Consider the following 24,027-nt stretch of genomic DNA (forward strand, 5'->3'; position numbering starts at 1 on the left):
ATTACACACTGCACAGGTTTTTTCTTCAGTTAAAGATGACCTTTTCTTTTTCTCGCTCCTGAAAAAAGTCTTTTGGATCATTAGGTTAGATGGTGCTAAAAGTTGTTTGTGTAGCTGCAGTACATAGGAGTTGACACCTATCTCTGAAGTTGAGTGACATTAGTTATTGTTGCCAAAATTCACACATACAACTTACTCCTAGACCTGGTTTCTATCTAAATTGTAACATACTGAAGTTGAGTGTCCTGCTGACTTTCAGTGACACTTGAATCCAGGCCAAGAGTTTGAGGTGGTATGCCTTGTTCAAGTCCCTTCTCAATTTTGATTAATTTCTATCTCCTGGTGTCTTCAAACAATGCCTCGTGTGGTACTATCTTTGTCTTTCTGGCAAAATGTTTGGAAGACTTGGGAGAAGAGGAAAAAGACCTTGTGCTATTGAAGAAAGGGGAGGTAGGTTTGTTTTTTTTTAATTTAGTGAAAACTTAAAGCAGGGGAGGCTGTCCTGTGAAAACACTTTTGGAGGTTTCACTTAAATGTCTTGAAAATAACATTTCCTACAGCTGCAAGTAAGTTTCCTTAATTGTATTGATCATCTTTTCACACAATTTTAGCCAAGTCCACAAAACAAACAAAAAAGTTGCCTCCATCTCTGACAAATCAAGTCTCTAAGTCCCCAGCCCAAAGTGACTTCTGTGTGCATGAGTGGCAAGGCATTCTTGAGAATCTCAATAAAAGTTACATTTTCCCTTTGATGGGTGGGGGTTGGAAAGGAAAGGGAATGTGTGACCATTCATCACAGCTCCAGGCTCGTTAGTACCCAGGAACTTTCTACTCTAAATGACAAAGAGTTTCACTGTCACCAAAGAGAAATTGCTGCTGACCTTAGACCTCTTTTTGGAAAGTAAAATAATGGAGCACAGGAGCAGAGTTTGATATTTGACCGAATTCTACACAATTATCATGCATGTGTATATAATAAAATTAATTCTGTGTCTCTGCATTGTAGCCTCCGGCAAGCAGCGTACAATCAGTTTTGTATGTATAATAGATCACAGAGTTGTTCATGAATAATACAAATGCATTGAGCAGATACTAGTGAGTGAGGATGTTTGTCTTTGCATGGAATCGAAGTGAACATGTAATATTGTGATAATATATATTTGATGAATTCAGGTCTGACTTGCCTTTGCCATAGCCTGCTAATTCCCCGACAAGGGTTGCCACAATAATTGAGTTTCCAATAACATTATGATTATTTCCACATGATAATTTAATTGTAGGTATTTTTTAATATTGTAATAATGTAGATTTGTGATTATTATGCATTTGCATGCAGATTTTCATGGTGTCTCGGAGCACATCCCTACATTTATAACTTAATTTCCTATATTATTGCGTATATATTTTGGGATGAACTCATTAATGCAAACAAAAAAAAGCAGGTCTTTTTGGTCATTTTGCCTTTATTATAAATGGCTGAAAGCTTTGCTCATTTTTTTAGACCAGTCTAAACAAGTGAATAAACAAAAGACAACTCTAATTCATGGATGGATTAATTTAAAATAATAATGTAATTACAAATCATGGCAGATTTGTCTGAGGCAATTGGGATGTAGACTGGTACAAATTTTGCTTTACTGAAAAAAAGCTTGTTTAAATGAATCACCAAGTTTAGTAGAGGCTGTTTTCCATTCTTCCAAATCCCCTATATTAGGTGATGGCAAAGTAACACTGGCTCAAAATTCATGAGTGCCTGTTCAGATAGGTATAACAACATGGAAGCTGGAACATCTGTACCTAGCTAGGTATTATTTTGGCAAGCAAAGTAAGAATAGAATTGTGTATACAGTCATGACACTGGTAGGGATTTTAATGAGTTAAATTGTCCACTCTGGAAAGAAGTTGGTTGCTTGCCTGATAACCACCTTCAAACTACATTAGAAAACCTTGCCTGAAATTTGGTGGGACAAAGGGAGGTAGAAATGAACTCTGTTCCCATTAATTGGAGCACACATTCGTATGATCTTGTGAGCATTCTGCTTCAAATCAGAGAGCTCTTTTCTGGGCATGTGGAAAATTCAAAGAGGAAAAAATGTCTTTAGCTGAATACTTCTGTTTTGAAGAGAAAATTTTCAGAGAAAGTGACACAGGCTTTGTGTATTGTTCATATTTCTTGTACCTGTGGTTGGAGGAATGTTCACCTTTATCTGTAAAATCTCAGCTCTGCAAATTGAACTGGGGTCACAACAGATTTCTTCGTCTATCTGTAGCTGTCAGGTTGGTTTTCCATTGCCTGCATGACAGGAACATGCAACAGGAACTAGGCGAACAGGCCTGGTCCAAATCTTCAGACGTGGAAGTTTAAAACCAGGGGCTGGAATATATAACTCTCTACTATCCTTTCAGATTGCTCTTCAGTGAACATTGGTGCTATTGCTTCCAGAGTAGTTTGGTGCCTGGTTTCTACTTTCAAACATATTCCTCTAAATTAACAACAGAAAAGACACAATGAGATTAAGTCCCTTCTCTTTCATCTTTACTTGTTCTGTGGACTGAAGCAGAAAAGTGGAAGCCTGATTTAGGCAGCGAAGAGAGCAGTTATGATTCTGCAGTATAAGATGGTCTCTCTAGGTTTTGAAGCAGAATGACTTCTTGTATAGGTAAATTAGATTCTGTCCTAAAACCCATTTGATCCAAGCCTTTTGTAAACTCCATATCTTACTAAGAAGCACCTTGGCAACTGACTTCACTAGAAGCTGTAAAAGTATCAAAACATGAAGGTGGTCCCACTGGCAGAAGTTCACTAATCTGTACCCATGCCTTGCTGAGATCAGGTGATAGTTCAACACAGGGGATCTGGAAGGTCAGTCTGTTATTTTTTTTTTTTTTGTAAGGAGCCACCAGCATAAAATTAAGGATATGTTTTACCCTGTAGCAATAGATCTTAAATGATCTCAGGTGTTATTTGTCACAGGTAAAGTACCATAGACTATAAATGTATCATTCTCTCTGTAAGTCCTCAATGCAATTTATAATCCTTCTTGTCGTGGAGAAACTTAAGGTTGTTTCAGATACGAGGTTATTTATACTTGGATGATTGTCTTCATTACTATATGTTCCTGATGTTACTCATACAGATATGATAGGTGGGTACATAGAATTAGAAACAAGCCCGTTGAAAAGCACTGATTCATGTCATATTCATGAGTAATTTTCCCTGATAAAGGAAATTGAGACTAAAATTTTATAATACAGACAATGTAGCTGCCCTGGCCTCTCAACCATTCCAACATTACAGAGGTTAGGCCTTGGAAGAGCTCAGTTCCTTTTCTGCCATTACCTGATGGGTTTTGAACTTGAGTCAGAATTGCTCTAACATTTTAAATTGGGGAAAGTGGTGTGGAGTTTCTCAGCCTTTCCTGTTAGTGCTGCTTCTCATTACGTAAAAAACCTGAATGACAGATAAGGTCCCTTCCAACCCAAACCGTTCTATGATTCCATGTCTTTTGCTTTTCTCACAATATGTGACAAGGAAATGTTTAATTTCAGGTCACTTGGAAGGAAGGTTTCTTTTGACACAAAATCATTTGTTATTGCCGCTTTGTTCTTCAGCTGAAGGGGAAAAAAACCCCACCTTCAGTTTTCTTGCAATTGTTTTTTTCCATTTGTTGGTGTCTGTGAAGCAGTGAGTCCGTGGAATTTCTGCATGAGGCAGGGGATATGTTCTCTCGTGCACAGACCAACATTTCCCAGCTTATTCTTAAGGAAAGCATTCTTCAAAAATAATTTAAGTAAGGAGGTATTTATGTATTGCCCATCTTCTCTAGTGCTTGAAAAATGCATGGTTCATGGCCACTAGTGGTTCTTCTCATAGTGGGGAAGGTTTATTGGCCATAATCCTGGAAGTCTGGCAGTCCCCTGTGTGTCAAATGATCACTGATTGTATTGGAAAAGGATGCTTCAGTGACAGCAGGCAGCCCCTGGGCAGAAAGAGGTGTCCCTTGTCCCTGAGCAATAACCTGTATGGATGATTGAGACTTGTTGATAGACCTCCATGGAAGTCTTTCCTAGTAGTAAGAGCTTAGCAGCATCTGACTTAGTGAAGGATCTCTCAGTACAGGATGCTTGAACTTGATTTGTTACTCTCATCAAGAGGGTATAAAGGTAGGCAAAAACTGAACATGCCTTGAGGCCCAGGCAGACGCAGTTTTTCCACAGCCTCTGTCTTATGGGAGGGAAAGAAAGAAAAGGCTGCTAGAATTTACAAAATATAGTTATTGACTAATTTCTTCATCAGCAAGAGCTGTAAGAAATCAGTGAGGTCTCTCCTGAGAGACCAGTGGTGTCACCTCACGTGTCCTCAGGGTGCCAAATGGTATAAAACACTCACTTTGAAAGTACTGCACCGTGATAAGCTTTAACACCCAAGGGATGCATTTTGTGTACATTTTGTTATATGTAATGACACACTGAAAGGGCAGTGAAGCTGTTAAGGGAACACTGCATGTCTAAAAAGAACTTATTTTTCTTTCAACCAATAAAAGAAGGAAAGACTCTTTCAGAAAAGCAGTTAAAATAATATCATTTAAATGTAAGAAGTGATAAAATACCAGAGAGAATTCACCTGTCAGATGAAGAAATTCAAAACATGAAGTCTTCTGTGTAACATACACATTTCAAATTGGACCATTTTCCTGATAAAGCAATAGAACTCTGCCAAAAGCTTTTAAAATAGTTGATATATATACAAAATTTTAAGGCTGACACAACCAGCAGAACAGCAACAATTATTTAAAACAGATTTGAAAAATAAAGAAAAAGAATGTAATTTCATGTAGTCATTCTAGACAATGTGTAAGAGGCTGTGATATTCAACAAGACCAAAGTTGGATGTGAGACTCTGGGAGTTTTTCAGCAAAGATGATTTTGTGGAAATACAGTTCAGTGCATATAAAAAATGCCCCTAGAGGTGACTACAATGCTAACAACAATATTTTGAAACAAAGCTAAAAAAGACTCATATTCCCTTCAATGTAATTCCATGTGGACATATTCAAAAATTCTGTACAGCCTCAGTGTGCTGGGGCCCATTTTCCAGTAGAAAACTTATGGAAATGTATATGAATGTTTTCATGTATTTCCAATACAAAAGTACTTGCCTTCCTTAAACTTGACACAGAATGATATCTGACTATATGAAATCCCAGTCAGCAAGTGACAAAACAATTGGGCAAATGCATTTCTGATGAACTTTAAATGTGAAATTTAAATTGCACAAATAATACATTTTATATTATTTAGAAATAAACCAAGGCTCATAAAAAATAGAAAAATGAATTGGGTAGGATGGTGCAGTTGCATCTACTCTTACCTCAGTTCCATCAATCACTGTCAGTTAATTATCATTAAGATGGCATAAAAAAAGGCCCCTGTGGGAGTTGGATAGGCTGTGAGCATCATTCTTTCATTAAAAACAAGATAAACAATATAAGCCTTGTTTTAATTTTTGGTTTTGTTTGTTTTGTTTTTTTCATTTGGGTTTTTTTGTATTCAAAGAAATTATGTGAAAAGATGAATCTTGAATAATTGTGCTGAGAGTTACCATATGGATTGCAGAGACAAGGCAATAGAACAAGGGATTCAAAAGAAAGTTGGTTCTTGTCAGGAAAATTTTAAAGATTTTAAATTTCTTTCTTTTTTTCTTTTTTCTTTCCTTCCAGAATTCAATAGGATTTCCCTTTCTAAGGCGCAAAACTTGCAGGATTTTTAAAAGAAATGCTTGCTTTTTAGTGAGCTGTGCTGTTTTTACATCACCAGGGTTTATACATGTAGTTTAGAAACCTTCTTTTTCAAAAAAAGTGTCTAAAATTTAAAGTCACATGACTCCAAAAGGTGATTCTTCAACAGAACACGAGCCAGCATGAAACTCACTATGAGTTGAGAATGCAGAAATTTTTGGAGCTTATGAGCTGATCTGTGGGGCTCAGCTCATGAGCACTTAACTAATGACAGAAATAGGAATGCAGTAGTGGGCAGGAGAAGATACTATTATTTCCAGGGTGCATCCCTGCACTGCTGAATAGCAGTTCACATTGTTAAAAGTGTCAAGGTTTATTAATAGTGCTCACCAGTATCCCAAACACGGGTTGGTACCTGAGCTCTGTGAAACTTCTGCCTTTGATATAAAATTGTTTCTGTCAGCTTGTGCTTGCTCAGCCTGAGGATCACAAGACTTTCCTGGCCAAACATCTTCTCAGTAAAAAGGCGGCTGCAGAGATTCAACTGAGCTAAACTAGCTATGATTTTATATACTTACATAAACTTATATAACTAGAACATATATATATATATCTTATAAATTATAATTTGTTTATTGGTATTATTTTGATCAATTTATATAGATATATAAATTTATACAAATTTATATAAATAAAATAACATGCTTTTTTTGCATCTTTGAATAGTTATTTGTCATGGGAAAACATTTGTGTTATAGGTAATATCTTTTGGTTGTTTGTTGGGGTTTGGATTTAGTTTTTTTAAGTCAGGCTTCATTGTTAACTCTTTTTTTCCTCCTAAATGACAGAAGTGCCTTAAGAACAAGAACAATTTAAAGTTTGATGCCTTCAGGGCCAAAGGCTTCTCTGTTAATCAAAACAATAATTAAAACATCCCAAAACCTTGCACTTGGAATTAGCCACATTTTTTTGGCAATTGCTCAAATGAACCTCGGAGCTGGAGTCATGTAAATGCAAGTTTTCCCATACAGATGTCAAAGAAACAAAAGGCCTGTAAATGTCACCACCTCAAACCAAAATGAAGTCTTTAACACTGCTGAGCAATGGTTTCTAATGAGGACAAATGACTGACTTAAACTAGAGCAAAGCTGCCCTATTTAGGGCTCTTCAGGCTGAAGGCAGCCCATCAGGACAATTCATCTGCTCCTTGTCGACCTCCTCGTCCTCCTGGGAAAGCCTCTTTGCCCAGACCCAGGCTGTAGACTGCACTTAGGGTGTGATGGGCAGCCAGATGGTCACAAGTTAGGGAGACCTGTGTGCAGATCAGGTCAGGCAACTCACGTTGTCCATGCACCCTATTTTATTTTATTGGGTATGTTCTGACATGTCAGGAAAGATTATGCTTTGGATAAAACCTTATCAAGTAAGCTCATTTTTACTCCCATATCATTGCTCCATCCTGAGTGGAGTTTCTTCATTATTTAGTTATTAGAGAAGGAAGGTCCTCCAATGCCAATTTCATTTTGCAAGGTTGGGCCAATGTTAGCATGTCTGTAAACTAGAAGAAAAGGGAATTAGGCCATAGCAGAAAGGGACAGTGCATCTTGAAAGAAAACTAAGACTGAAACCCTAACCTCTCCTAATTTACATATGGTGACATTTTGCAGAAATATTGTAACATTAGCAGTGGCATAATGAAATTCTGCCTATCAGCCGTGGAAGGAATAATGTTACTGTAAAGGTAACCTGTCCACAGTTTGTTATCAAGGAAATATTCATGGCAAGAAACATACATATACCAATGAGTGTTAAGAACAGTAGTTTTTCCTTATATTTTTTCCTCATGGGCTATCCATCTTCCCCTCCAGATTTACTGCATGATCACTCCCTTTACATGCTAATTATGTGCAGCTCTGGTGAATTTGTTAGTAGTGACACTTTGGGCACCCAGTGGGACTGCAACTCATTATGTGGCAATGTCCAGATATATCAGATATTATTAGCTGTCATTAATCTGCTGTGGAAACATTGAGTGCACAGCCAAGAGAGAGACCAGGAAATAGAGTAAAAATGAAGTCTGCAGCCACCCTGGCCCCCAGAAGGTCAGAGGGCAAATCAGCAGGGGAGAAGAATACACCTTAAAATGGCCAGTGCTTAGCAGTAGATTTTTAACCCATTGTAAACCAGCATTTCTAAGAAGAGGAAAGACAAAAACAAACTGAACTGTTTGTAGTGGCTGTTTGGTTATGCTTTACTGATGGAAAAAAGAATACAACATCTCAAACTGTCTTTTTTATAAGCTATTTTCTACAAATGAATCACAGCAGTAAAAGCGTGTGAATAGGAAGAACAGTGAGCAACATGCAGTATCTCTCAGTGTGGATAGCCCTCAGGCATAAAGCTTTGAAATTAGGCACGTGTAACTTTGAATAGGATTAGGTTCCCCCTCCATTTGAAGGTCATATTTTATAGAACTGGATCTGGTAGTAGAGAAAATCCCACAGAAATGGAGAGGTTGCTCTCACTGTTCATCCAGTCCTGGAATTTGCCTGTATAAATGCAGGAGTTTGCCTCTAGACTGCAAATGCAGAGCTGATCGGCCTCTGTTACGCAGCTTAAAAACACAAATCACAGTAGGTTGCATTTTTGGCACCACTCCTGAAAAACAGTCACTGGTAAAAGTTACATATATTTGTGCTTGTGCAGCATTTATTACATCTGCTTGGAGTGCAGAAATAAAAACGAAAGACAGATTCTTCCCAGAAAACTCCATAGTCTTTGCGATCTCCAAGATGACTTGCAGAGTACTGCCCAGGACTATAAGAAGAAGCATTTTCTTTCTTTACATCAGCTAAAGAGGCTGGAAGAATCCAGTCAGGTTTCAAGACAAGAAGAGTCTTCTCTGGTCTGAAATTAAACAGAAAACAGCAAAGTAGAGATTAGGAATCTCTGAGTTTAATGGTGATATATTTATTACCTAGACAATTTTCAGAGCAGAGGAAAGGTAATAGGTTGGTTAGTCTGTGTGTGTCTGTAACTTACATGTGCCTTTTGCTACTGTCAAAGGGCACTCTGAAAACTCAGTGACCTTAAAATAAAAATAAATAATAAGATAGGGGGATTTGAGATAGAAAAAACTACATTTTATCAAAGGAAGTAAAAGTAATCTTTTGTTTCCAAGGTTACAAGGACCTACGCTCCCTTATCTAGAAGCTGCAGTGCTTTTGTTAGAAGGTTTATACAAAAATTAAAGAAAAGAAATCACCCGAAAAGTCTTCAAAAAATGACAGCTTATACTTGTTCAGGGAAGCTGGAGTGAAGTTCTTCATCCAGTTGCTTGGAAATTTCTCAGTGAGCCACCCATCTGAATTTCCTGAAGGAATTTGGGAAGTACCGGTTTTATTCCCATTAAAGTGGTCTAATCTTATGTTTCACAATTTTTCACACAATTCACAATGAGGGTAATAACAGGAAAAAAAAGGCCTGATGTTTTATTTATGGACCTATCTTCAATTTGACAGACTCTGATAAACCCGTGCAAAAACAACTACCATGGTTAAGCTTTAGGTTACCTTAAATTCTGCACAATCCCATGAAATAGAAAGTAGTATTAGTATTTGGTGAAATGGTTCCCATTAATACTTCCCAAACTAACAGCCATTCATGAACTCAAGTTCTAGGAAAAGATTCAAAAGTCATTTTGGTGTAATTGTGGGGTTTGCAGAAACACCCTGAAGTGCTAGGAAGAGCAGTGTTAGCAATGGGGCAGGTGGCGAGTACCTAGGGAAATAAAGAAGAAGCACTTTTATCCTTGGTCTTGAACCTTTGCAATTTTGGCGTTCAGGAGGATTGGTTTATTTTTGTGTGAGAACAATGTAATATCAAAGAAGAGTTACAATTCAATGGCACTAATGTGGACAAAAAAAAAGGTATGAGACATTCCAAGTGCTGTATGAATACATTCAATAAGTTGGTGATGGATTCTTTTTTAGTCTTTTTCTAGTGTTTATAAAATTCTACAAATACAGCATACCTTACCCTTTTTCCAGTGGAGGGAAATAAAAATTTATTCCAGTTTTTTTTTCCTTTGAGTTCTTTGGATAACCGAACATGAGGTGAATACTGTTTTAGCAGTAGGTTAACGAGTTATAGGTCAGGCTTACAGTGGAAAAATTACAGTCAGCCTCTGTGGTTCTGTGTTTGCCAAATTTACACTGATGAAGTTGTTATGGTAGGCTCACCTTCCCCTCCCCCCTTCCCCCGTAGAGGAACATATTTGTTATTTGCCCATCAAGATTATGTTGTCTTTTCAGTGCCTAATGTTGCTCCTTAAGATCCTGCAGGCACTTATTTTCACATTTAACATGATACGCACGAGTAAGCCTCACTCAACTGGTAGAACTAGTCAGGTGTAAAACTCTGATGTGTGTACTCTGTAGGGCTGGGACCTAAGCAAATTCCACACAACACAGAAGTGTGTTACATTTTACAAAACTCCATCATTTCATATTCCATTGTTTGTAACAAGATGAAGATGAAGAGTTAGGTCTTATCTAGAGAGACCTGTATCAGCAATGCTAACAAAGATATCTGCACAGCTGTCTTTGATATTTATTGTACTGATATGGTGCACTAAATGTTCAGTCTTTTAAAAGATGATATATACATATATACTCTTCAATATATATATACAGAATTGTTTTCAAAGTAAAATCCTAGGGATAGGTTTAAAAAGATTGTAAGTTGTAACATAATGGCAGGTCATAACCTTGAATTTAGAGTGTGGAGAGTGCTGGAACTCTCTTTTCCTCGAGACTCAGAAAATTCAGAAGTAGAGTGTAAAAAACCCTAGCAGCAATTTTATCTTCCAAGATGAGCATGAATACCTCTAGGAATATCCCACTGATTTGGATTTTTTTTCCTTATCTGCTTTGTGAAAGCTAGTCATAGTTATAGATTCATAGTGTATAAAGTGGGCAAAGTTAGTTGTAATTAAGACTATATTCATCTTTCTGAAAGTTAAAAGCAACGTCAGCTCTGAACTGATATATCTGCCCAGGAGCTGCGTGTGAGCTGTTAGATCATTTGCTAATACTGTCAGATACTGTGAGAGAGCTGTGCTTCCTGAATTTTAGGGTCTACATTTCCTCTGCAAATGTCTGCAAGTGGCAGGGCTCTGTCACAGCTCTGCTCTTCTTACCTCATGCAGCACTTGCCATAAATTACCCCACTTCATGTAAACAGCAATCACTGCTTAGGATGATTCACTGTTTTTGTGATGTTTACTAGGTGAAAATGTAAGGAGAGATGAGTTTAAGTTTAGACTCATTGCAGTTTTCCAGATGTTTCCTGGACATTTATTCATTATCATCGTCACTCATTTAGGTGACTTAGACTCCTGCAGAATAAGGTACTAGTTAGCATGAGTGAAGAGGGGAGAATCTGATCTGAAATTATGGAGCTGTGAGTTGTCATTAACATTTTATTTAGAAGGATTCTGGTGCAGCTGAGAAAGGAACAAGGAAATGCAACCAGAGCAATAAGACCACCAAAGCTCAGGGCAATATTTCAAGGCCACTTCTTGAAAAATCTAAAGATTTTTACTATATTTTCCGAAGTCACAGATGTTTTTTATTATTGCTAGTATTTTTATTTCATTAGCACTAAAAGAATGGAAATCAGAGCCCTTTTGCTGTTTTTCTGTCTAGAAAAAAAAGGTAGGAGTATTTTGAACCCCAGAAAAAAAACCAACTTAAATGGATAAAACATTATCCAAGATTAAAGAGAGACTGTTTCAAGTGTGTGGAATGATGAACATTTGAGAATTCACGTTTCATCACCACAAATCATTGCAGAAATTGTGTTGCACATGTCTATGCATGTGTCTGCCTGTTTACATGAGCAGAAAATACATATCATTGGATCAAGAGTGAACAACAATTCGACAAGCCTCCACCAGACAGTTGTAACTGTTTATTTCAGATAGAAACAAATTATTTCACAACAAAATACAGATAAACAGACCTTTAAATTCACTTGAATTTCATTTAGAGAGAAGTCATATTATGCAGTACCAAAACATAATAATTTCCTAGATTTATTGTAATATGTTTCTAAACACATCAGGTGTTTACTGAGGTTTAGTTTCCTTAAAAGCATTGTGGTTATGCATTCAAATTTTGACCCTTGTTTCCAGTGTTGTAGAATCAACTGCCTCTGGAAAAAAACAAAAAAGAAAGAAACAAACAAGCAAACCCCCCTGAAGCAACAAAAAACAAACAAACACAACTAGAAACTCCAAAACAAACAAACAAAAACACTGCTGAAGTTTTTTCAGGAGAAAAAGATTTAGAGGTTTTGGGGGACTTTTTCTATTCCCGCTAACAAAGCCAAGGTTCTGCCCTGGTGGCCTGAACCTGGATCAATCCAGCATAACACTGCATTAGGCGGATGCCTCTTCTGGATGTGTTAAAGATCCTAGTGATCTCTCTCACTTTCTTCCTCCACTGTGTACCCAAATCTACCCTTGTTTTGACAGCGTCCCCTTTTGAACAGCTTTATATGATTACTTCCATCCACAGGTTACTTTATTCAAGTGGATTTGCCACAAGAGCACTTGCCCATTAGCAATCTCTTCTGCAGCCTGCTTTAAAATCTGCTTATAGTTATGGCCAGATAAAAGCATGTGAGGTCAGTTTGGTAGAGCAGAGACAAATACTTTAACATAAGGTTTTCTATTCTGTGCGAGCAGCTAATAAAAGTGCCTGCAGGTGTTGAGAATTATCCTTCTCTTGGAGATTTCTTTGCAATCTGAACCTAATCTTGGCAAAAGCTTTGGCAAGGATATCTGGCACATTAATTAAATTACTTTCCCACCCCCACAGGTCTTATGCTGTAGCTTTGATTAACCACCTCTGTGCCCAGGATACAAACTGCAGGATAGACATTATCAGTTTTGCAGGTGTATGGATGCTAGAGATAATATGGGATTCCTTCTTTATCTGGATGGATGCTCCTTACTGTTTCAACACTACACAGCTTTTCCTTTAGCTCCCGCTACAGGGATCCTGCAGGCATATTACGAGATTTTAGTATGAAGACCTTTTTATTCAGTATGTATCTCTGGATGGCCTTTGCTGAGAAGTTTCAGATCCTTAGGGGAAAATGTCTTACTCCGCCAAAGCTCCCCCTCTATTTAAATGGCTTTTCCTTGCTATAGTATCACAGCTGTGACACATCAAAGCTAGTAGCTGGTGTGGCAGGACATGCATTCCCAAATCAGCCTCAGTGACGAAAGGTGATTTGCAGTGACAGGTTTCATATCTTACGGTGTCATTTTCATGAATGACTTGGTTAATTAAATTTAATGTGGAACAAGAGCTTGCTTACATTCTGCCAGGCTTAAGATGTTCTTACTCACACCTTACTTAAGGAACAATCCCTACTGTTGAATAAGGGCTCCAGGATTTAGCCCTCTGTTAGCAGTCTTCCATAAACCCTTTGTTTTCCTAACATGTTAAAAACCAAGGCTTAATGGGTTCACGATGACATCAGTTATCAAGATTTGTGTGGTGTTGGCAGATGTTGAATTTTCAGTGGAAAACCATTAAACAGATTTGAGTCAGGGCAAGTTTCATAACATGCACGTATTATACCGGTTGTTACATGTGTTGACTTCAGCTTTATTTATTACAAAAGAAAACAGGCCTGTACTTATACAACAACAGCAATGAGAAATTAATCTTCTGAATAGGAAAATCAGTCTTGTCTTGTTAAAGGTACTCAAAGTTACTTATTGAGCATGCTGAGTTTGCAAAAACTATGTCTGCAACTTTCAGATTTAATAAATCTAAAATTAAATATTAAAAAAAATAAGAAAAAATATTTTTTGGAGACCTGGGATTGTTTTTTTTTTAACATCTAGTGTAAAGAAGGCCCTATTTCAGAAAGTATTGAATGTTTCATTCTTTGAAAAACTTTCTTTCCAAAATGTGTCAAGTTAAGTGTATGTTTATTTTCGTATCTGATTAGTTTTTTTACTTTTGAATGGTCATTGCCCATCAGCTCAGAACATATCAATTCTGTACTAGTTCTAATATTCTTCAACATTAAAAAGTGTCTTTTTGTTGTATGACAACAAAGTTTTCCCAGTGGTATTGTCTAGACCAGTGATGGTGTCCAGGCCTACATGTGGTGTGAAACGCACATAAGAAATAAATTCCAAACGTTGAAACAAAAGACATGGGGAGAAATGATTTTTTAAATAAAAACAAGATCCTATGTAGAAAAAAAAAAAAGAAACCCCACAACAAACCAAAGTGATAACAACAACAAAAATCAGAGCAGAGCACTTCCATTTTGTGTATATAATAACTTGAAAGGAGATGTTTTTAGTTGCTGCAATGTTTGGTTCACACATTAATTAGGACTTCAGTTTAGAGACTTACTGGTGCAGTGTACTGAAACAAAAATGTATTGTATCTCACTTTCTATTCCACTGTAAACAAGTTGGAGACTGTATTTTCTTGGAAACTAAACTTCATTCAGTTGTTATGAATTACTTCCGATTCCGCTTATGCATTAGAGGCATCTAATCAGTCCTTTTTGTTTTACCATTAAAGTTGTTCTTATAGTGCACCTTTTTCACACTTGAATTTGGTCCTGAGCCTCCGATTGTTAATGCTGCTGCTAAGGCATGAAGTTTTCTGAATGCCAAAATTCATGCTGACAGTAACTAGAAGGTTACAAAACAATTTTTTTTCAGTCTTATGGTGCACTACATAGAGAAACATTAGAACATCAAGGGGCAATATTGCACTTCTGTGTGTTTAAAAGTAAATAATTAAAAAAGAAAGGGAAAACCTAACATTCTGTCCTTTTAATGAAGGACTTAATTTTCTATTGGGTTTTTTTTAAATGCTTTGAAGAAATTTTGGTTTTTAATATGCTGATTTATAAGAATTGAAACATTTTCCAATATGACTTTTATTCAGAAAATCTTAAAAATAATTTCACATTGAAATATTGCTTTGATATTGTGGGATTCAAACAGATTTTTAATTGTGGTCAGCTTTTCAGTTTATTTTCTTCCCATTTGTCTTATTCAACAGTATAGCTGCACAAAATAAGATCAATGTGTTTTGAACAAGCAATGAAATTTTCATTCAGGGGCAACTTCACCATTTTAGGTTTTGCTCCAGTTTGGAACAGGGCCGTTTTCTTCTATCTTGAAGTCCTGAATAAAATAAAACTTTGACTTCAGTGGAGGACTGTTTCTCATCAGGCAAACAAACAAAAAAAATCCCTGACTGGGTGCACACAAGGCCGTAGTTTCTTCATCAGCACAACTTTTCCAGTTTTTACATGAAACCAATCACCCGATAAAAAGCTTAGGGCAGATGACGCGCTTTGAATTAGGACCTCAGTTTTCACCAGCTAAAGAAAAAAATGATCATCCTCAGATGCGAGTGTGCAAAAGAAAAACATTCCTTCCCAAACTTTTCAAGTAAAAAACAAATGATGAAATGTTGGATAATTATGATTTCATGAGTTACATGATCTCCTATTTATTACAAATGGGTAAATAGAAAGACTCTGATTATTTACATTGCTGCCCTGCCTCAGGTTTATGCCATTTATTATAGTCAGTAATGTTTATAACAATTTTTTCTTAACAATAATATTTATAATATTTTAATATGTGTGTATGGAGGGAAACAGTACATGAAAGAGTTTCAGTGCAAATAAACCTAGAACATTTTGCATTTGGAACTCCTCTGTATTATTTTAGGGCCTCAGTCCTCAAAACAGTTATGCTTAACTTTATTCACACCATTCCAATGGAATACTCATATGTATAAAGCTAAATATTTTCTTAAGTGTTTTCTTGTACGCTTTCCCATCCCACCCTTCACTTCCTGAGATGCATGTGTATGGGGGGAGTAGGTAGTCTAAACAGATTCCTGAACACACTGAACTGTCTCTTCATTCTCTGGAGCATGTAATTTTCATGAAATAAATATGTAGGGGTTTGTGTATGGATGAATGTATAGATATTTGCACAAGTATTAATTAATTTATTCCTTGGGTACCAAGGAATTATGTCTTTTGCTGCAAGGGCAGTTTGCTGTCACACTAAGCAGAAGGCAGTCCTTTCCCAAACAAAACAAACATAGCATCATTTTCAGCTATGTGCTGAAATGTGTTATCAGTATTAAAATGTGTTAAACATGGCATCATTACTCTAAAACCAGCCACGGAGATATAAAATGCACTGTGAGATTGCAAACTGAGCACAGTTTGACTGTAGGACACCCGGGTAGAGGGGTTTTGTATTAGAATATACACTGCATTTATAATGCCTTCTTCTCTATAATGTAATTAGGATTTTTTTATGAACTGCTAAAATATAGTAAATAAAGGACTCAGGGGATTTCCATATAGCCACATTTATTCCCACACATCCTTCCAAATCATAAGTGGTTGTCTTCCTTAGAAATGGATTAGGACAAATTGCATTAGGACACGATTGTGAATCTGATTAAGGTGGAACCATGATCAGGTTTTTTCTTTTGGGCAACCATGTTTTCTTATAACAACCAGAAGACAAAAAAGCCTTTGGCAAGATGTTTCAAAGGCCTTTCTCATATACACATAAAAGCAGTTTTCATGCTAATTCAAAAATTGGTCCACACCTATAATTTCTTTATATAGCCAAGACAAAGCTTTGGGCAAAATTTTTCAGTAGTATATATTTCAGATACAGATTTGTGGTTTCAGCAAAAGCTTGTAAAAAGGAATTTCCATGCATAATTTTCTTAAGGAGAAGACTCTGAAGGCAAACTGCAAGAGAAGCGGAAGATGAGGCATTGATTCCAAATTGGTTAACGGAGAGGAACACTGAGAACAAAACAATCCTCAGTGGAAAACTGATGTAATATACAGAATAAACACCTTTTCAAATGAACACACTCTTAGAAAGGCCTCAACCTCTCCTTGTCCTGTGTTAGCAACTGGTACAAACAGTGCATATTATGTGCACAGAAGGAAATTAGCATGGATGTGTTCTGTTGATGCACAGAACTGGAAATGTTTGGAAAAATCCCAACTTGGTAACAAGGGCTTTTAGTTTCTTCTCCACTTCTCCTTATTTTTTTTTTTTAACAGTATTCTCAACCCCATATAGCTAAAGAGAACTTAATTGCAGTGTTATTATCTTTGTGCTGTAGTCAAATCTGTTGAAGATCTGTTCCCACTCAATAGAAAATCAGGCAAAGGAGTCCGGGAAACCACATTCGTTTGCCTCTTTGCATCTCTGTGGCATATGAATGTATTGGTCTCTTGAACTGACACATAGGATTCAGCCAAGAAGTAGGACTCCACCAGAAGTCTATATAAGTCTATATGAAGGAAGAAATTCCCTGTCTCCAAGGTCTAGTGTTTAGTATATGAAAATAAGGAGAATAGTTGGGTCTAATGAATAAATTCTGGAAGCTAAAGGAGCTCCACAACCTTCATGCTTACAGTAGTATCAGTAATTTTACGCTGCCCAAGTAACTCTAGCCATCTTCTTTAGGGCTGGGCTTACTGATTTTTACTTGTTTGTTTGTTGATTTGGGATTTTTTTTCCAGTTTAGACCAGCATCCAGTGATTTGTATTTTAAATTGTTCATGTTCGACTTGATATTAGCATTGTTTTGGCAAATATAAGTAAGAATCTGAATTTTTCAGGTGTATAAAGCAGTCAGAGACCAGACAAAATAAGAACAGATCTGAACCACGGTCCAAATTTCAGGGTGTATCTATCTGAACTAGATTTTTCCTGAGGATGGAAAACATCTAAGTATCTCTTGTCTGTTGTTGTTGGCAACTTACTCTGGTTTCATCCAGAAGCTGAGGGCCTGACATGAATGTGTGTGGAAGCTGGAGCTAGTGACCCAGCAAGTGAATCTTCACCATTTTTCCAGGCTGACAGTCCTTGGGTACCCTTCCAGACTTTGCAGTGTTTATACAAACTGAGTGTCTGAAGCATTTGGAATTAGTTACATTAGTTCATAGTCTGGTGTAATAATGACCAGACAAATGCAAAAACTTTTTATTGTCTTTTTCTTCCCCTGGTACTTTCAAATGGATTTGCTCACACCTGGAACTGTGAGCACAGCTAGAGGAAGATCCTATTCAGAGCAACTGAAAGCCAACAGTGGTGGGGCACACTTCTGGATTTCTTGTCTAAGCTGGGACTGAGTTCTGAAATACAAGTATGCATGTTCTCCCTTGGACTCTTCAAAGTAGAGGTTCAGCTACATTTCACAACAGTAATTCTCAGCTGAAACAGGGAAGGTACAAAAAGCCTACCCTCATATTCTCAATCCTTCTCTTTTACAATACCCTTCACAAGAGAACATGCTGGCCCATGCTAATGGAGTCATGGCTTGTTGTAGAGTTCAGCCTTACCACTAAGGAATTCTTACACTCTCAGCATCTCAAGCTCTAAATTTATTCTGTAGCAATGTCTAATGCAAGTGTCTGTACAGTAGTGGTCCTAGTACATCCACTGAAATTGGGAACAGATCAAGAGAAAACATATTGGAAAGAAAACGAAGGTCATGGAAGAAGAGCCTCAGACAGTTGATCTACAGACTTTGAAAGTGACTGGGAAGAATGCTGGTAAATGACTGAGTGAAGACACATCACAAGTATGTATTAAATAGTGTGTGTGTATACATGTAGATGTATATCTGTGCATGCACAAGTAAAATGTGATATTTTCTTCCTTATTTCAGCAGTTTGTTTAAAAAACCAGAAATTTAGATCATCAAGTACACTTTATTTAATCAACTTACAATTACAATATTATATATATTAAAATGTAAAAGATAAGTCACTAATGTGGGTCAGGCTGATAACATGAATAAGTACAAGAATTTAACTGAAGGTTCACACAATGTCTTACAGCTATACATTGTTAGAAACAGTGGAGTTTTCTGACAATACAGTTGTGGAATAATTATGGGATTAAAAAGCTGGAATAAGGTTATTTAAAGAAATGGTGTAAGGTAATGTGAGCCAGAAGTCTCAAAGTCCCTTAATAGGTGCTCTTTACTCAGTGTTAATACTTTATTTAACATAATACGCTGTGCACTCTTTAAATTGTTAGCTTGGAACAGATGATTTATAGTGCTCTTGCATCCAAACAAGAATTAATGCCCTGATCCTATTTGACTGGAATTGTTAAGTACTTTTGTTCTCAGGCTTGTATCAGAATGATAACAAAAACATAAAATCAGCAAGCTTTTTAATGAACACAGGGTTAATTTGAAGTGCCCTGATTTACAGATATTAGAGTAATGCTCTCTCTGAAGTGTTTACTGAGGTGTTAGAAAGTTTGTGTTCACATTCAGCTCAAACAGTTAGTGTACTTCAGTCTGCAGCATCTTTGTTTCCAACATATTAGAAAGTTGTAGTTAAGAGAGTTGTTGGCTTTTTTTGCAAACAATATCTTTCATAATTTTCTGAGGGAATCTGAAGTGAATGCCACAGGTAATTCTTCTGATCCTACTCAGATCTTGTTTTTGTAGGTTTCTGTTGTTTTCTAGGTGTTGCCTTTTCCCCTCCTTCCAATATTTTAGCTTAATTTATGTATTTCATACCTGCATCATGGTTTACTCATTTACTTTTATTAGTTTTACCGGCTAATCTTGGTACAACAGGATTTTACTAGCATAAAAGACAGTCAGTGCAAGCACATGACTGCGAAAGTTACTTGTAAGTATTTCACTAACAGGTGTGCAATATTATAGTCAATTGTACAGAGGACTTTCACTCCAGCTTATTTTGGTTTAACTACAGGACAAATGCATGCACTTTCCTTTCTTTGCTGATTATTGTCCCTGTGAAGTTTGGCTGATAAGAGCAGCAAACAGTCCACTGTTCTGCTGCTGGTGGTTAGAGCTGTTTAAAGGAACTAAAGAACAGGTTCATCATAAGTTTGGTAGCATTGTCAACGTTTATGAGAAAACCTTATGTCCAAAATGTTAAGAAAAGGTGAGCTGTTTTTATGATCTGGAATGTAAAGCAAGGGATATTTTCAACTTGGCATATTTTTGACTTAATAAAACATCTAATAAGAACTACTTAGAGCCCTTAAGTGATTACATGCTTACATACATTATTTAAAAAAAAGAAAAGAAAGAGAAGAAATGTCAGCTAGTGAATGCTTAATGTGCACACAACTAAAAGGAAGAAGGTGGCAATAAAAGTTCAAGCAATGGCCATGAGAAATGACATTTCCTATAGGCACAGTAAAATGGAGAGGTCATACATGGAGAAGTTCAGTGAGAAACCAAAGTGGCGTCGCTGAAATTGCTCTGAGATAAAAATTAGAGAATATCTAAAGCTGGTGGGATGAACACCAACAAAGAGTCTGATGTTTTTCCAAGCCCTATTAGAGCACTTCAGCTTTCCATGCTCTGTCAGACGTGCCTGAATATTCACCAAAATGTGATTTCAGACGATTGTGAAGGTTGATAGCCCACCTCAGCTTGAATATGAGGAGGAGAAAGATTGGAGAAAATAAAGAGGAAGTATACATTGTGTTGAAATATCCTACAATAGTTAATATAGCAGATTAACGAACTTTGTTCTGTTTGTATTTATAGTCTGGTATAGCCCTTCCTTTCTGGATTGATTCTTTCAGTCCTAAAATATGCATTATTTATTTAACACTGCAGTAGAGTGAGACTGCAGTTACCAATTTAACCTTAGTATCTGGGTTTGAGAGGATGTTTCTTATAAATCAGTGCAAGTTTCTAGCAAATGTGCAAATCATTTAATATATAAAGCATATGTATAAAGCATATTGCTTCCCCTAAGTATGAAGATTTTCAACTTGTTCAGCAGTTTCGTTACTTCTTCTGCCTCAACCATTCCAAAATAATTAAAGCCCCGACTTGAAAGCTGAGAAGTAAGGGAGAGATGAAACACCCCTTTTTCAGTTTTGTGTCCTTCAGTTGTTAAATGCTTCATGTCATTTGATGGGAAGAAATTAGATGGAAAAAATCTGATATTTCAGACCTACTATGTCTCTCACTGACTTCTTCTGGATGACTTAGCTGTCTCAGAGTTTGGTCTTCCAAAACTCTGGCAGTCCATAAAGACTTCTTGTAAAACTCAAAGTTTTGTGGGGGAAATCCTGGAACAGCTAACGAATCATGCTGTATGTATGTTACATCAAATAGCTCTAAAGCCCTGAAAACACCAAGATCCAGAGATTCCATAAAGTCCCTTGAGAATTTTAATTTTGCTATTGGTTGTACATGCAAAGCAGTCATATACTCTGGAGATGAGAAGTAGAATGAAAGCCTGAGGAAATAGCATCCATTTCTGAAAATGTTACAATAAGTGACTTTGCCAAGGTCATGCAGGAACTGGGAGTCAGACTGCATAAATCTAAAGTTTTGGTCAAGCTAGGCCTCCAAAAGCAGACTTTTTTTTTTTCTCTTCCCTTTCATCTAGAGCTGCCACAACCACATTTACATTCTAGATGATTTTCAAAAGAAAGGATAAATAAATTTTCAAATTTTCTTTCTGTTACATCATCTGTTTTTCATGCACAGTGTCATTGCACGTAATGCCAAGATGTAAAATGATTCAGGGACTAATGTCTTCAGTCATAACGTGGGAAAACAGAGAAGCAGTTGGACAGTAATTTCTCACACTATTCTGCCATGGCAGTTCTTTCTGCTGTGATTTAAGAAAGTACAGGCAGTGGAAAAGGTTCCCTTTGAAAGTGTTTTAAATGCCAAATATAAGATTCATTTCTATACTTCTTTAATCCAAATGCCAGAGTTCTGAGTTAATCTATCAATCTGACCTGGACTTCAAGTGCTTTGTCTATCCAAACAGCTGTCTCTTGAACTAGAAGTCCTACTAACACCAATGAAGAGTATCATCATATTTTTTAGGAAAAGACAACCTTCATTTCTTTGTGAATATGTATCGTGGCATCCTTAGGCTTGTTTAGTAGGGCTGTTTGTGACAGGGCTTTGGATATGTTGTAGCTGCATTGGGCCTTGTTGTTATACACTAGAACAAGAGGCTGTGAGGCCAAAACCGTGGGAGGAAAGAACCTCTGGAATTGTTCAGACAGTGGGAGAAAATTGATAGTGTCAGGGATATTTCCTACAGAGATGTTAAGTCTAGATCTGATCACTGCTGTCATCAGATATGGCCTATGCCACAGGGACCCTGAAGCTGACTCTGGTGTATTACCATCTGCTGATGGTCTGCTTGAAAAGAGCAAGTCTCTCAGAACATCATTCAGCTCTGCCTGTGAGAGTGGGTCAACTGTTACTCAACAGTCTCTGTTCAGTCATTGCAAAGGAATATGTACCCTTCTGAAAAATATATCCCCTCCTCTAGCTCAAAGTATAACTCCTCCCTGCTTTTAGCCAGGAGGTGCTACTTTCCCTTAGGATACTAGGTCTTTTCCTCCAGAAGAAATTTACACTCTTCTCCCATTTTTGTCATATTCATCTCCTAAAATTTTCCAATTATTTGGCCCATTATTTATATATGGACAGTGAAGTATATTTCAGTACTAGTCTTTTTATTACCAGATATGGGATATGGGATCTAAAATATATTTATTTATGATTTACCTAAATCATAAGGAGTACATTATGGTTATTTAGCCAGTCTGCTTCCAGGAAGGACTGCTCACTAGTTTTCTGTTGCAGGAAGGTAATTACATTCTGTGGGAACCAAATTTGAGTTACCAGTGTGGTGATGGTAAGGAAACATCTCAACAACATCTTACTGCACCAGTTTGTCTCACTTTACAGTGTCTTCTGTTTCTTAGTACTCATCTTTTAGCATGAATATCCAGTTATGATTGTTTCCAGAAATGCTACCAGGTACCAGTTATTTCCTAAGGCTACGTTTGTTAGAGCAGGCTGTGTAAAGCAATCATTGACATGGGTTTCAGAAGTGACCTCAACAGTGCTCACCTTCTTCCACTTACTTCACAGATATGTTCTGTCTCCCAAACATCTTGCTCATCAATCCCATACCTGTTGCACTTGGTATTGGTATTATCTCCACGCAGGCCAATTTGTTTCAGGTAAGTCAAGCTGTCATGGTACTGGTTAATGAAAACTGAGGTGAGTCACTCAGACTGAAATTACATTGACAATTTATGGGTCATGTCTTAGTTAAATAAAAATATTTTAGATCCCAAACTAGTGAAGTTAAAGTAGCTACAGTTTAGAATAGAGTCTACAGAGGCCTCCATCCAAATACAGTTCAGGATCTCTTTTTGAAGAAGACAATGGGATCAGAAGACCAAACAACACTCTAGTCAGGAGCAGTTGTGTTTTGTATTGACATGTGGAGGTAAAATGAAAGAACTTTTGTTTTTGTTGAGCAGGACTGTGCATGTAAAACTATCTATAAAATGCAGTCATACTCTTGCAAAAATAATACCATAAGTATTTGCTATTTTTCTCTAGTGAAATCAAATAAAAAATTAATTAAAGGTTTCAGTCATCTTCAAACTTTTTTTAATAAGCAAAGTGCCTTTGCAGAAGTTCTACGTAGGCATGGTTAAAAGAGGAAGGGAGGGATCAGGTTATTGCACAAACTGTTTAAAGTTTTCTTTTGACCACAGTAAAATTCAAAGAGCCAATCTGAATTTTATGTAGCAGCTTTTTTTTCATGGGAAATGTGTCATCCTTGGAAATTAGAATGTGAAATACTGATCCTATAAAATAACCTTGAACAATTTAAATTACTTAGGAAGGTCAAATATTCATCCTGAGCAGCTAGATTCATATTTGAATGTCTCTATTGCAAAATTCAAGATTAGACATTTGTTAAAGTTCTTAATTTTTTCCGATTTAGGTTTAGCACTTGGTTTTGGAAGGGAGTGTTATACAGAGATTGACTTTTATGTGGGTTTTAGAGTAGGAATAGGAGATCTGGGAGTTGTTTTCTTTTTGTCGCCAGTGTTATTTTTTAATCAATGTTAATAAAAAAGAACAAAGAGCTTAAGAGTTCTGTATTAATATTCCCTTGCTGCTAAGTGTGATCCCTTATAGATATATTTACCCTGATATGAAACAAAACAACCAGTAATGCAAAGATTGCCACTTTCAAGGAAGTACAATAGTACATTTATGCTGCCCTAAGATTTTTCTACTCTCCTAGCTCTCTAGTTTGAAAAGCTCTTTTTCTTTTTCCTTTTATTTTTTTTTACCCTTCTTTAAACAAGGAGTTTTGTAAAACTAAATAC

General features: G+C 36.7%; 1 long non-coding RNA gene across 1 annotated transcript in view; it reads right to left on the reverse strand.

Moving 5' to 3' along the window:
- Positions 1 to 8,146: 8,146 nt before the first annotated feature.
- The window catches only part of LOC108640610, a 30,113-nt gene continuing 14,232 nt past the window's right edge, over positions 8,147 to 24,027 (reverse strand). The window contains exon 3 of the long non-coding RNA XR_001921305.2: positions 8,147 to 8,645. This is a non-coding gene — a long non-coding RNA (uncharacterized LOC108640610). The remainder of the gene's footprint in view (positions 8,646 to 24,027) is intronic.

The sequence above is a fragment of the Manacus vitellinus genome, unplaced genomic scaffold (genome assembly GCF_001715985.3).
Source record: "Manacus vitellinus isolate BGI_N305 unplaced genomic scaffold, ASM171598v3 scaffold_39_pilon, whole genome shotgun sequence".
Classification (NCBI taxonomy): domain Eukaryota; kingdom Metazoa; phylum Chordata; class Aves; order Passeriformes; family Pipridae; genus Manacus; species Manacus vitellinus.